This window comes from Equus caballus, chromosome 7 (genome assembly GCF_041296265.1).
Source record: "Equus caballus isolate H_3958 breed thoroughbred chromosome 7, TB-T2T, whole genome shotgun sequence".
In the NCBI taxonomy this organism is placed as follows: domain Eukaryota; kingdom Metazoa; phylum Chordata; class Mammalia; order Perissodactyla; family Equidae; genus Equus; species Equus caballus.
Genome location: NC_091690.1, coordinates 29,364,875 through 29,377,560, shown reverse-complemented (window position 1 = coordinate 29,377,560; position 12,686 = coordinate 29,364,875). Strand labels below are relative to the sequence as shown.

The 12,686-nt window shown below is 43.3% G+C and overlaps 1 long non-coding RNA gene across 1 annotated transcript; it reads right to left on the bottom strand.

Moving 5' to 3' along the window:
- Nucleotides 1-2,788: 2,788 nt before the first annotated feature.
- On the bottom strand, nt 2,789-6,791 carry LOC138925281 (uncharacterized). The gene is made up of 2 exons (XR_011441207.1): nt 6,692-6,791; nt 2,789-4,865 (listed from the first exon to the last, which is right to left on the bottom strand). It is a non-coding gene; the product is annotated as an uncharacterized lncRNA (long non-coding RNA).
- Nucleotides 6,792-12,686: the final 5,895 nt, after the last annotated feature.

The window sequence follows — 12,686 nt, the reverse complement described above, 5'->3', positions numbered from 1 at the left end:
TATTTGTTGAATGAAGAAATATATGCATGCACAACGTGGTCAGGATTGGCTCAGAAATAGGGCAGGACTGAACCTCCGTGATTAGATCCCACAGCTGAGAGAGGCAGAGGGACAGAGACTGACGTGTTCAGTCTTAGAGTTTATGTTTTCTATCCCCGGCATGGGGTGAGAAAGAAGAAAACCAGGTACAGAAGGGGAGAGGAAGCCGGCAAGCATAACTCCTGCTGGGTTGGTGCTTGCTAATTAAGTTTCACTAAAAGGTTGTCACATATCAATAGGTGTTCCATATTCAAAGGTAAAAATTTATTATCTTCTGAACGGAAAGATTAATTTCAATTTTCCTTGTCATTGTTTCTCTCCATTCTTTAATTGGTTATATTGATTTCTTCTGTCTCGGAAATATACCAGAACCAATGCATAATTATTGTAATGAACCCTTATTCCTATTACAGCACTGGTACTATTCCTGGGAGTGTTAACACTCTGTTCAGTGCCTGGACCCCTATTGTTAGTCCACTAGTCTGCCAGTCCATTAGCACTACGGGCAGAGAATATGGGGGAGAAATCCTGATTTCTATTCTAGTCATAGAATCAGAGACTCAGAGACTCAGAGACTTAGAGCACTGGAGGTAATATTAAAGATTTTCTCATTCAAAGTAACGCCCAGGAAAGGAACGTTCATTGACTTTGCTGTAGTTTGATCATCTAGCCTCTGCTTGAACGCTTCCAGCAATGGACAGCTCACCTGTTTGCCACCAAACAGCTTTATTGTTGGACAACAGCCTGAGAGTCCAACTTAATAAGTCTGGGATGAGCCCGAAGAATCTGTGCTGTAACATCAACGATGTTGTGATATCAAGATATATCAGTGTTTGACGATGTTTTGGAACCATGTTTCAGATTAGTGGTTTTCAAAATTATTTTAGCCAATTATTTTCTATGGATAGGAAACAAAATCTTACACAGAAGCAGGACCTTCAAGGAAGGGTAGAGAACAAGAGGGCCATTAGGCTGGAGCTCTGAACTCAAGGAGTCCTCAAATATAGGTTATTTCCACTGATGAGGATCAGGTCTGATAATAAATGTTAGTTCTAATTATCGCCTATAACCCTCCAGTAGCCAAATAAATAAATAAAGATTGGAAAATAGACCGATGAGTAAGGGGTCTTAAAATTTGAAAACGATCCAGGCATCACTGGGCTATTAGAAGACCAGCATGGAAATGGAATATAGAAAACCAATAAAGAGAAGCTGGAGTGGAGCCCCAAGGCCTGCCTGCTCGGTTACCTGCCCCCACCAGCCCAAAGTGCACACAGTGACAAAGAACACACTGGTGCTCATGGTTTGCAAACCGTTGCTTGAGAATTACTGGTCTAGATGTCTCTATGTTTGTCAACATCTCTCTTAATCTGTAGCAGTCAAAATAATTCATATGCCCAGGAACCTGTGGAAGGGTGCAGGCATAATCGATTGCAAGAAAGAAAAAAAATTATTACAAAAAGCTGGTCACAATCACACAGAACTTAAAGGATGTTCCAAAGCATCGCTTTCTTCAGAAGATAATTTTCAGTCTTTGCAGTCAGCCCTATGGGCCTCATAGAGTCCCTTCTCTCTCTGGTGCCACTACCTCTTGACTCCATGCCCAACGTCCCCTGAGTCCTCCCTGGAAGAATGGTTGAAATTCCTTACTTTCCATCATAGGAGTACATTTAAGTGTTCTACATTCTTTAGTGTGGAACAATCCCAATACCACCTTTGGACCACGTCTCATATTATAGTTTCAAAGAGTTACTACGATAAAAATATTGGCTTTTTTACTATCTTACAAAAGACCCTCTTCGCACCAGAGCGACGTCAGAGAAGGAATGAGGAGGAGGAGAGGAACGAAGATCTCAGCCTTCACAAACATATCCAGATGGGATCTGGCTGGACAGTCATGGGCGATTATTACCTTCCTTTTCCTGGATCTTTATACTGTATTTCATTCATTCGAAGACACGCATCTTCCCCACATTTTGATATCTCTGAAATGGGATGACAGCTTAGAATCAATGGTGTGTCTTGGTTTATTTGGAAGTCTTTTTTTCTTAGTTGTGTATAAAATAAGGCAGCATTTAAAACAGGTGATGACTTAGATTCAGTGAAATCCAATAATTTGAACTTGCTTTCTCTCTTTATCTCTGAAAGTAGTTTATTCCAGTGACTTCAAATCAAGATCTTCGGGGCACAACTCTTCAGTTGACTTTGAATTTGTTATGAACAAATGATAGCCTTTGTTAAATGCCTTAATGAAATAAAGTATATAGCATTTCCAAGGTTTACCAATCTAGTGACTTTTTTTTTTTTTGATGAGGAAGATTGTCCCTGAACTAACATCTGTGCCAATCTTCCTCTATTTTATATGTGGGATGGCACCACAGCATGGCTTGATGAACGGTGTGTAGATCTGTACCCGAGATCTGAACCCATGAACCCTGGGCCACCGAAGGGGAGCACACGAACTTAACCACTACACCACCAGGCCAGCCCCGCTATATCGTTTTTAAAGGCAGATCATTAACTCCGTCAGCAACTTCTCATTGAGCCCCAATTATGTACCAGCTATGGTTCTAAATGTGGATATATATTTATAGCGAGCAACACAGATTAGGTCTTTATTTTTAAGCTTTTTTCTAGGACAGTGCTGTCCAATAGAAATATAATGGAAGCCACATACGTAATTGTATTTTTTGAGTAGCCACATTATAAAAAGTAGAAGGAAATAGATGAAAATAATTTTAAGAGTGTGTTGTATTTAACCCAATATATGAAGAATGTTTTATTAATGAGGCTTTTATATCCTTTTTTTCACCCCAAGTCTTCAAAATCCAGTGTGTATTTTCATCTACTGCACATCTCAGTTAGGACGAGCCACAATCAAGAGCTCAATAGCCACGTGTGGCTGGTGGCTACTGTGTTAGACAGCATAGGTCTAGGGAGAGGAGAGAGATAACAAAGAAGTAAACAAACAAGATCATTTTAGATAGGGATATGATCTAGGAGGAAAATAAAATAAGATCGTGAGATCAAGAGTGATTGGATGTGGGTTCTTTTAATAAGCTCCTTTTCTGAGATGAGACCTAATGGATGAGAAGGACCCTCCTATGCTAAAATGAGATGGAAGAGGGCTCCAGTCCACAGGAATAGTGAGAGCAAAGTCTCTGCAGGTGGAATGAATTTGGAGCATCGCAGGAACAGAGAGAAGGTCAACGTGGCTAGAGAGGAGTGAGTATGTGTATGTGTGTGTGTTGGGTGGGGGGTGAAGGTGGGAGGGGTGGGATGGCAAGGGACCAGGAAGGAGAGGGAAGCAGGAGCCAGATCACGCAGGTCCTTGTGGGCATGGTAAAGACTTTGGAAATGATGTTGGTTCTATACGCCTTGTTTCTATTTGAAATCACCCTTGTTTCTGGTGACTACATTCACTATTTAAGTATTCACATCTTTTTGTTTAAGAATCAAGTCTGGAATTTTGCTGGGGATTGATGTCTAGATTTTCCATGGGAGGTTTTCAAAAGCCCTCCATTTTCCCTTGTTCAAAGTTGGGGCATTGTCTTTTGGTGTGTGTCCTATTTTCCATGATTTTTCGAAGATTATCTGGAGTGGTGCTAAGTCCACAGCTGCAAGTTCCTGTAGCACTCAAGGGTGTGATCCAAATAGGCTTGGAGATGCAAACACATTTTCATTGAATAAATGATTTTTTACTATGTCACACATCTTCACTTTCATTTCTCTTCTTATAATATTGGTACTATTCTCTTCAGTTTGAAGACAATCACTTGACAGAGAAGACAGAAGAACAATAGCAACTGGACTAATTCTGCTTTCTCCTGGTGGTTAACGTGGTGCCATTTTCCCTACTTTCTTTTTTTGCTCTGAACATACTAATCTTGGTTGTATTTTTCACACGAGTTTCAGCTCATATGGTGTATCGCTTTCTACATATTGGTGTTTACATCACCTCTTTGTCGTTTGCGTTCACAACAACTGATGGCGGTAATCACCTTCCTCCCAGATCCCCAAACATCAGGGTATTTTGACTCTTCCATTTTCCTATGTCCAATGTTTGGCCAGGTCGCATGTTAGTTAGGACTCTCAGTTGAAAGTTACAGAAATACAGCTCAGATGACTTAAGCCAAAAGAAAATGAACTAGTTCATGTGATTGGGAAGTTCAAAATTTCAGGCACATTAGGATCTAAAGTCTGGAAGATGTTAACAGGACCCTGCCTCTGTCTTTTGTCCTAGTTGTTTTCATTCTCAGGGGGCTCGCTAGCTTGGCCATCCCAGTGGAAAAGAGAGTCTCTTTTCTGGTAGCACCAGCAAAAATCAGTCCTTGGGGATATGGTGTTCTCAGTGGCCAATTTTGAGGTACATGCCCCATGCGAGCCACATGACCTGCAAATAATAAAGGTGGTTCCTCAAAGGAAGATCGATCAGAGTTCTGTCATGAGAAGGAGACAGAATGGATATTAGGTAAGTGCATATTAACAAATGATCCCTCCAGTCCCATGTCTTACTGCTGCTCCCTTCACAGTGTGGCTTGTATTTGTTCTCTTCTCCCCATTTCCTCTGCCTCCGCTTTAGCTGAGTTACATTAGACTTTTGCCTGGATTGTTGAAAACGGCTCTTAACTAGTCTTCCAGCTTCCACTTTCTCCAGTACATCTGTATCACACGATTCCATGGGCACAATTCATATGAAAGTCTGTATGAGTACACGGTGCAACCCCCTGGAGCTGACTCTTCCCAACTCCACTCCCTTCCTTGTGATACCCCCAGGGTCATCTTCTAAAGTGTGGTTCTGGATGTGCCAGAATCTGCAGAGGCCACTAGACCAGGAAGAAAGGCAGAAAGATCATCATTTAGAGGGGGCAGAGAGATACCATATTTAAAAGATGGGGACTGGATTTTAATAGAACAATGAGAAAAAATAGCTACACCGTATTGGACTAGCTGACATAAGGAACACAAAGCAATACAAGAAATGTTCCCTAACCACAGAGAACTTGCAATATGGTAAAGGGAGGGAACCTCACAAATATCTACAATACATACTAGTATGTAGGAAGGACCATATGAGGGGTCCTGTGCATATTTCATAGATAACTTGTGGTTGGAGTCATGAGGGACAGCATCATGAGAGAGGTGGCATTTGGGCTAGCCCTTGAAAGATAACTAGGGTTTTATTGGCTAAGAGGAGGTGAGGAGGGCCCCATGCTTGGGAAAGTGAATGATTCAAGCAAAGATAGGGTGAGATTGATAGGAAGTTGGAGAATGGTGGATTGCCCAAACTGGCAGTGTCCTGGGTAGCTGGAGACAGACATTGAGACTATGTTTAGGCTAGACTGTGGAGGGCATTGAATGCTTTGGGTTTGGGGGATTATGGAGATGTGTCATGTGCTAAAACGGAAGTACAACCCAAAAGACAAGTAGACATTGTCCAGTGGTCTGTAGGGCCGTTTGCCCTTTAAATGCTTTTAGGAGGGTGGGAAGGAGAGTGACCTGAGCTCTTGAGAGCCGGCATGGGGAGCACACTGCCTGACTGGTGTGCAGCTGGCATTCATCTGTGCTCTGCATGAGGGGTGGGCCTGTACCTTAGCAACGAGGACTCCTGCCTCCAGAACAGATTTTAGCACACAGGTCCCAGAGCCATCCTGATATTGAATCCTGTTCCTGGTCCCATCTTTGCCCCCCAGCCAAGCTGTGTTTATCTGGGATTTTCTGGTGTAACTGAGGCGGGTCTTGGATCAGGCGGTAGAGAGAGCGGCAGAGACAGACAGCCAGGCCTTATTTGCATGCTCAGTGTGTGGCATAAAATCCCAGCTGGCCTGAAAGGTCAGCCAGGGAATCTCATTTGTGAGAAGAGAAAGAAGCATAAGTTGCTGACTATTTTTCTTAATTCTTTCTCTCTCCCTTCTACCCTGGGCCTGGGAGTCAGGTCATGCTTCTTGCCAGGAGTGTTCCTTCCTTGTCAACTGACTGCCTTTCTTTTTTCCCTTCTCAAAAGGAGAGATGAGTTTCTTGGCTGTATTTCTGATAGCTTCTGAAAGGCCTTCAATGCTCTGCTGGCAGAAGCTAGCTTCAGTGTGACTTGGGCAACATGACACGATATGTGTGTCAGGACTGTGCACCAAGGTGTCCCGGGAAACACACTTCAGCAAGGCAGGCCCTGCTGTCCCCTCAGGGTCCCCAGAATTGGGAAGCAAGGGGTGGGTGAGTTAGAATGCATCTGCGTGCGGTGGACTGCCTGGTCAGTTTGGGCGGCTTCCCATTCCCATGATTTCAAGCCATTAGGATGAGGTCATAGATGCCTCTTCTCTGATCTAGACTAGTTCAGAGAGCGCTGGGCAATGAACAGATGCCCAGATTTCCCGTGGCAAGGATTCATTTCTAAAAGACTTTTTCCAACTCCTGGGCTGCATTTCATCAAGACCCTACTCCTGCTTTTTCTCCTTGTGTTCTATTGGTGGAAGAATTGGGAATAGACCTTACTGAACCAAAACGCAGATGCCTCCACCCCAGCCCATCAGAAGAACAGACATCCATCTGTTGGTTGGAAATATTTCTGGACTTTGGTCGCAATATACTAGAGAAACCCCCGTGATCTGTGTGAAGGAAGCCCACCCCTGGCCTCCCTAAGTAAGGAAGTACTTACTGCAGGTTGAGAGCATCTGTTGGAGTTAGACAGCCCCGGGCAAAATTCCCAGCTCACCCACTTGCCCAGGAGACTGGGCAAATCACATTCAGAGCATAAGTTTGCACATCTGTTAGATAGGATACTGGCAGTGCTCACCTCACAGTGATGCTCACCTCACAGTGGTGCCAGAAGGACTAAACAAGGTAATGCACGTAAAGGGTTAGCACAGTGCTTGGTGCTTAGCAAGCACTCAATAGGTGGCAGGTACAGTTATTATTAAGGCAGTGGTTTTGCCTTTATTGTTTGTCACTGATTATCTAAAGGAGGGAGAATGGTCCCGAGGCAGGGCTCCGCATGCACCCAACTGCTGTTGTTGCTCCCACAAACAGTCCAGGCAGCTGTTACAGAATAGCATTTACATGGAGCTAATTTAACACAATATTAATTTTAAGATGCAGCTGGGTCATCCCCAGGCTCCAGTGCCTTCCCGCTCACGTCTGGCACATTGCCCCGGAGAGACAGTCTTCTCTGTGACTTCCAGATCGACCTCAGGCGGGTGTTTGTGGCTCAGCGATCAGAGGGTTGTTAATTGTACACGCTTACCACATTAACACATGTTTTAAATGGTCTCATTAATTTTTCTGCTGATATCCAGCTTTGAAATTATTCCTTTGACTACAGAGCCCCCACGGGGATGAGCTCTCATTATTTTTAGGGATAATATCCCCACACCCATAAATCTAGGACAGCTACCATTTGGGCTTTCTCTGTGGTTCAACTGGTCCATTAGATTGGAGAAGTGGTAAGTCAGAAACCACTACTTTGATGTTCAGTTGGCATAAATGCAGGTAGGGTGACTCAATTGCACAAATACAGGAAGAGAGCTGGGTGTGTAGGTGAAAAGAAGCAGGTGCTGCAGTGGGCCACAAGCTTGATAGAAGCCAGCAGTGCAACTCCGTTCAGACTGACACCGATTATGGTAACTTGTGGGTATCTGTCCTCTAATGCTCAGTCTGGTTAACCCCTTCAAGAAGGAACTTAGACAAAATAGGGATCCAGTACACTTACAAACTTTCAAAGGAGATTTTATTTAAGGCCAGCCCCAGGGAATATCCTTACAACAACCCCTTTAGCGAGGAGTGCCAGAATGCTAAATTTTTTATTTAATCTGCCTACAAGCCTCAGATGGTTACTTCGCAGGGATTTCTTTTAAAATACAAGTTAAAAATTGCTTTATAAAATCTTGATTGTCGAAATATCTAGCTGTGTATGGTACTGTGCTGGGCCCTTTTCAAAGAAAAAAGGTGGTGTTGGGTTGGAGGGCGGACACACACAAGATCCCGTAGCTCTGGAGTGCTCTCCTCCATAGATGATCAGAGGTGGGCAGGGCCAGGCTGGTGGCTAGCGTTCTCTCTTGTGGCCTCCCCTGACCCTTGCTCCAGGGGCATCCGGTCATCCAGGGGTACTCCCAGCCCAGCCATTTGCGATTCTTCCTCTAGCTATGGCTGGGCAGCCTGAAAAACATTCATCTCCCTCTTTTTTGGGCTGGTGCCTGGAACAGTGACCAGCTCCTTCTGATGGGGCATGGGTGATGAGAGCTGAGGACATAGGACGACGGTTGTTAGAATCAGGCCTCTTGTCGGAAATGGAGGAGATTGAAGGTCGTGCTGCAACTTCATCACAGCTGTCATCCATTAAAAGGAAGCCTTGGCTAACCATGATCCATCACGCAGGCAGATGGCTGTGCAAACTCTGTGTGTCTCAGTAGCAAACCCAGCAATAGTCAGCCTAATTGTGGGGCCCTCCAGCGAGCAGCCCCCAAGTTGCTGATGCAGAGCCAACAGTAATGCAGCCTGTACAGGTTCTCTGCAGAGGCGGTTTTCCACGTGAAGTATCACTTAGCCCTCCCAGCACCTCCATGAGGTAGACGATATTATTCCCACTTTACAGATGAGGAAACTGGGAGCCGGAGAGGTGAAGTGAGCTGTTGCCTTGGGTCTACCCACTAAGTAACAGGATCAGGATCCAAGCCCAGATTCTCCCAGAAGCAACTCCAAATTTTCCAGGGAGACCCAGGTGGGATCTGACCAGTGGAGAAGTGGATTTGGTGCCCACCCTGCAAACTCACTGTTCCTTGAGAAGTAGGGCCACCGGCAGTTTTATTAACAACCATTTGATACACTCTGGCCTTTGATTTTTTCTTTTCTGACATATTTAAGCATTTGGTCAAAGGGAGTCATTAATAACATTTGAATGTAGGATTTTTTTTTTAGATAATGTGTCTCTTAAAATATGTCAATGTGTTTGATATGTCCTTATTACAGAAAACTTAGAAACATAAAAAAGTAAGAGAAGATATTACCAGTCACTTTTAATGCCACCATCATGAGCATTCTAGTCTTTATTCATTGCATGTGCATATAAACACATGACAAAATACAAATTCAACTATAAAATTAGGGTGACTCCCATTTTCTCTCTCAACCTTTTATATCTGTTTCTCATATAATATTCTTTGAAAATAATATTTCAAATGCTTTGAACAGGTTGTGGAACACAGTAAATGCTTAACAAATGGCAGCTATTATTATTTATTATACAAGATTCCACTGCATGGACAGATTATAATTTATTTCACCTCTCTGATTTTAATGAACATTTAGGTTCTTACCTTTCTTTTGCTATTTAAACAATTACACCAGGAACTTTTTGTGTATGAAATTGGGTCTAAGTTTCTCATTAGTTTCTTAGGGTAGGTTCCTGGCAAAGAATGACTGCATCAAAGCTTAGGCAATTTTTAACTTTTTATTTTAAATACATATTGCCAAACTGCTTTCCTGAAAGGAGCGTATCTGTCTAGATTCTAAGAGCAGTGTAGGAGAGGGTCCCTTGCCTCTCACACTGACCTTCAGTGGTAGTTTGACTTTGGTGAAAGGGCCTGAATAGACCCATGTGCTTCTCACCTGTGGGGGACACAGCAAGAAGGCAACTTGGCCCTAAGAAAATGCCAGTGAGATCTGGGGATTTCTTCCTCAGGTAAACGGTTCTGAGCCACCGCTTTTCTGCCCTGACCTGGCCCTTGTTACATGTCCCCAAGACCGCTGTGCTTCTCTTTAAGTAACGTTCGCCCCACTGGCGATTCCTCATTTAGCATCCATCCTCCCTGTTGGACTGTAAGCTCCATGAGACCAGTAAGGCCCAGCACAGAGCCTGGTACCCGACGGGCCCCCAGTGAGCAGGTGCGATGGAACAACTGCGGCTGTGCACAAACATGGCCTCAATTCAGAGCTTTGCACTGAATCATCCTCTTGTGGCTGTCTGTGTTTAAAAATGGAAAAGTATTCCTTATATACGATTAGACAAAAAAGCACGTTACAGAACACTGTGTACTTTAAGATCCTAGTTTTGCAAGACACAGAAAGAGGTAGGGAGAGAGTGAGAGACTGAGAGACCATCAGAGAGGCGGGGAGACCCACAGAAAGACTAAACCCTGAAATATTAATAGTGGTCATCATAGGGTGATGATAAGCTTTTTGTGTGTGTGTTTGTCTGTATTTTCCAAAAAACTTGTAACATACGTGAATTGGAAGCATTTCTTATTAAAATTGTTTATCAGATCTCAAATACTTTGAAACCTATGTGGTTTACGGTGACTTGGCAAATGTCACCTTATTTACAAAATCCCTTTCATCAGCTAAAGCCACCTTATTTATGTGCCCTCTTTTCTTCCCAAGGCTATAATTTTTATTTTAACTTGAAGGATCAGAGCGGAGAGGAGAAAGAAAAAGTCACAAAGCTCCTAGCAATCGAGAGGCTGGTTTTCTCCAAGCTAGCAAATCTCTTCAGGGAGATGAGGAACGATCTTACTGAATGAAGAGGTGATCTAAGGTCAGCATTAAGGAGATGTGTTGCTCTTCCCCTGAGTCGGCTGAAAAGATCAAGTGATTTCCTCTACCGAGAAGCTGCTGTTCGATGATGAACAGAATTTCCTCACAGCTTTTCAAGCTTTAATTCTTCTTCCCCCAAGTGCTGGCCTCACTGCCTTCTCTCCTCTCCAGGGAACAGCAGTTAGAGATGCTAGTCCCCAGGAGGAATGGCAGAGTTGCAGTTTACATGGCGGGACTGGGGACCGAGGGGAAGCATGGGAGAGGAGATAGGAGTGGGGGAGACAGGACAGGGCAGGAAGGAGCATCCAAAGAAAGGAGAACACAGCCTCTGTCCCTGAGGGCCCTATAATCGATCTGATACTTCTGTGACAGCTTGAAAATTTCCCTCCCCAGCATCCCCCCTGGGGACTGTAGGATCCTATGGCTATAAATACATAGTCTCTGAAAATACATAATCCTGGAATTTTCTGAAATCGTATAGAAGAAAATATGGAATTCTTTGCCTCTGACATGAGCTAGAACATGTGTTTCTCTTTTTGCCTTAATTCCCAGGCATTTGTGAATTAAACTCATTGCTTAAATACAGCAACTATCTATTCCAGGATGCTTTTGCATGCTACTCCTGATCCCAGTGTATAATGTCTTATTTGCTTAGTCCATCTTTACGTGGTTTTGTATTGTAATTTACCTCATAAATTATTGTACTCCACCTGAGATGCCCTTTTGTGCTAAAGTATGGCATGTATTCATCCATTCACTCATTTTTTCTCTGTGTGGGGTAAAGCGTAAGCTGCTGTAACAAAAAGTGTAGCCCTTTTCTTTCTTTCTTTTTTTTTTAAAGATTGGCACCTGAGCTAACATCTGTTGCTAATCTTTTCTTTTTCTTCTTCTCTCCAAAGCCCCCAGTCCATAGTTGTATATATTCTAGTTGCAGGTCCTTCTGGTTCTGCTATGTGGGACGCCACCTCAGCATGGCTTGATGAGTTGTGCTAGGTCCACCCCCAGGATCCAAACCGATGAAACCCTGGGCCACCAAAGTAGAGCATACGAAGTTAACCACTCGGCCACGGGGCTGGCCCCCTACTTTTCTTTCTTATACACACTCCCAATGTGAGTAGCCCAGGCTGGCAGGTGAGCAGGGGGCTCTGCCCCATGAGTTCCTTTGGGGAGCCAGATTTCCGAGTCTTGTTGACCTGCCATCTAATAGGGTGATGTCATTGCATGAGCAAAGCATGTGGCCATAAGCACATCTGTATTTCAGCTTGTGGGAAAGTGAGGGAGAAAGGAACTCCAGGGTAAATGGCTTATATATATATTTTTATTAACAACTTTGGTTTTTAGAGTGATTTCAGGCTCACAGCAAAATTGAACAGAGAGTACGGAAAGTTCCTATATAACTCCTGTCCCCACACATGCATAGACTTCCCCACTATCAACATCCTGCATCAGTGGTAGCTTTGTTACAATCTATGACCTACGCTGACATATCATTATCACCCAAAGTCCATAGTTTACATTACAGAGTTTCCTCTTGGTGTTGCTCATTCTATAGGTTTGGACAAATGTACAATGACATGTGTCCACCATTGTAGTATTGTACGTAGCAGTTGCACTGACTTAACAATCCTCTGTGCTCCCCCCAACTACTGGCAACCCCTGATCCTTTTACTGTCTCCATAGTTTTGCTTTTTCTAGAATGTCAAATAGTTAGAATCTACAGTATGTAGCCTTTTCAGATTGGCTTTTTTCACTTAGTGATATGCATTTAGGTTTCCTGCATGTCTTTTTATGGCTTGATAGCTCATTTCTTTTTAGTGCTGAGTAATGTTCCATTGTTTGGAATTATCACAGTTTATTTATCCCCTCAAGTACTGAAGGACATTTCAGTTGCTTTCAAGTTTTGGCAATTAGGAATAAAGATGCAGTAAGTATCTGTGTGCAGGGTTTTGTGCAGACATAGTTTTCTCAATTTTGTTTATATTTAAAAAAAAACCCAGCTTCTCATTTTATTGATCTTTTCTATTGTCTTTTTAGTCTGTGTTTTATTTATTTCCACTCTGATCTTTGTTATTTACTTTCTTTTTACTAACTTTGGCCTTCTTTTAAAATTTCTTAATGGGGCCGGA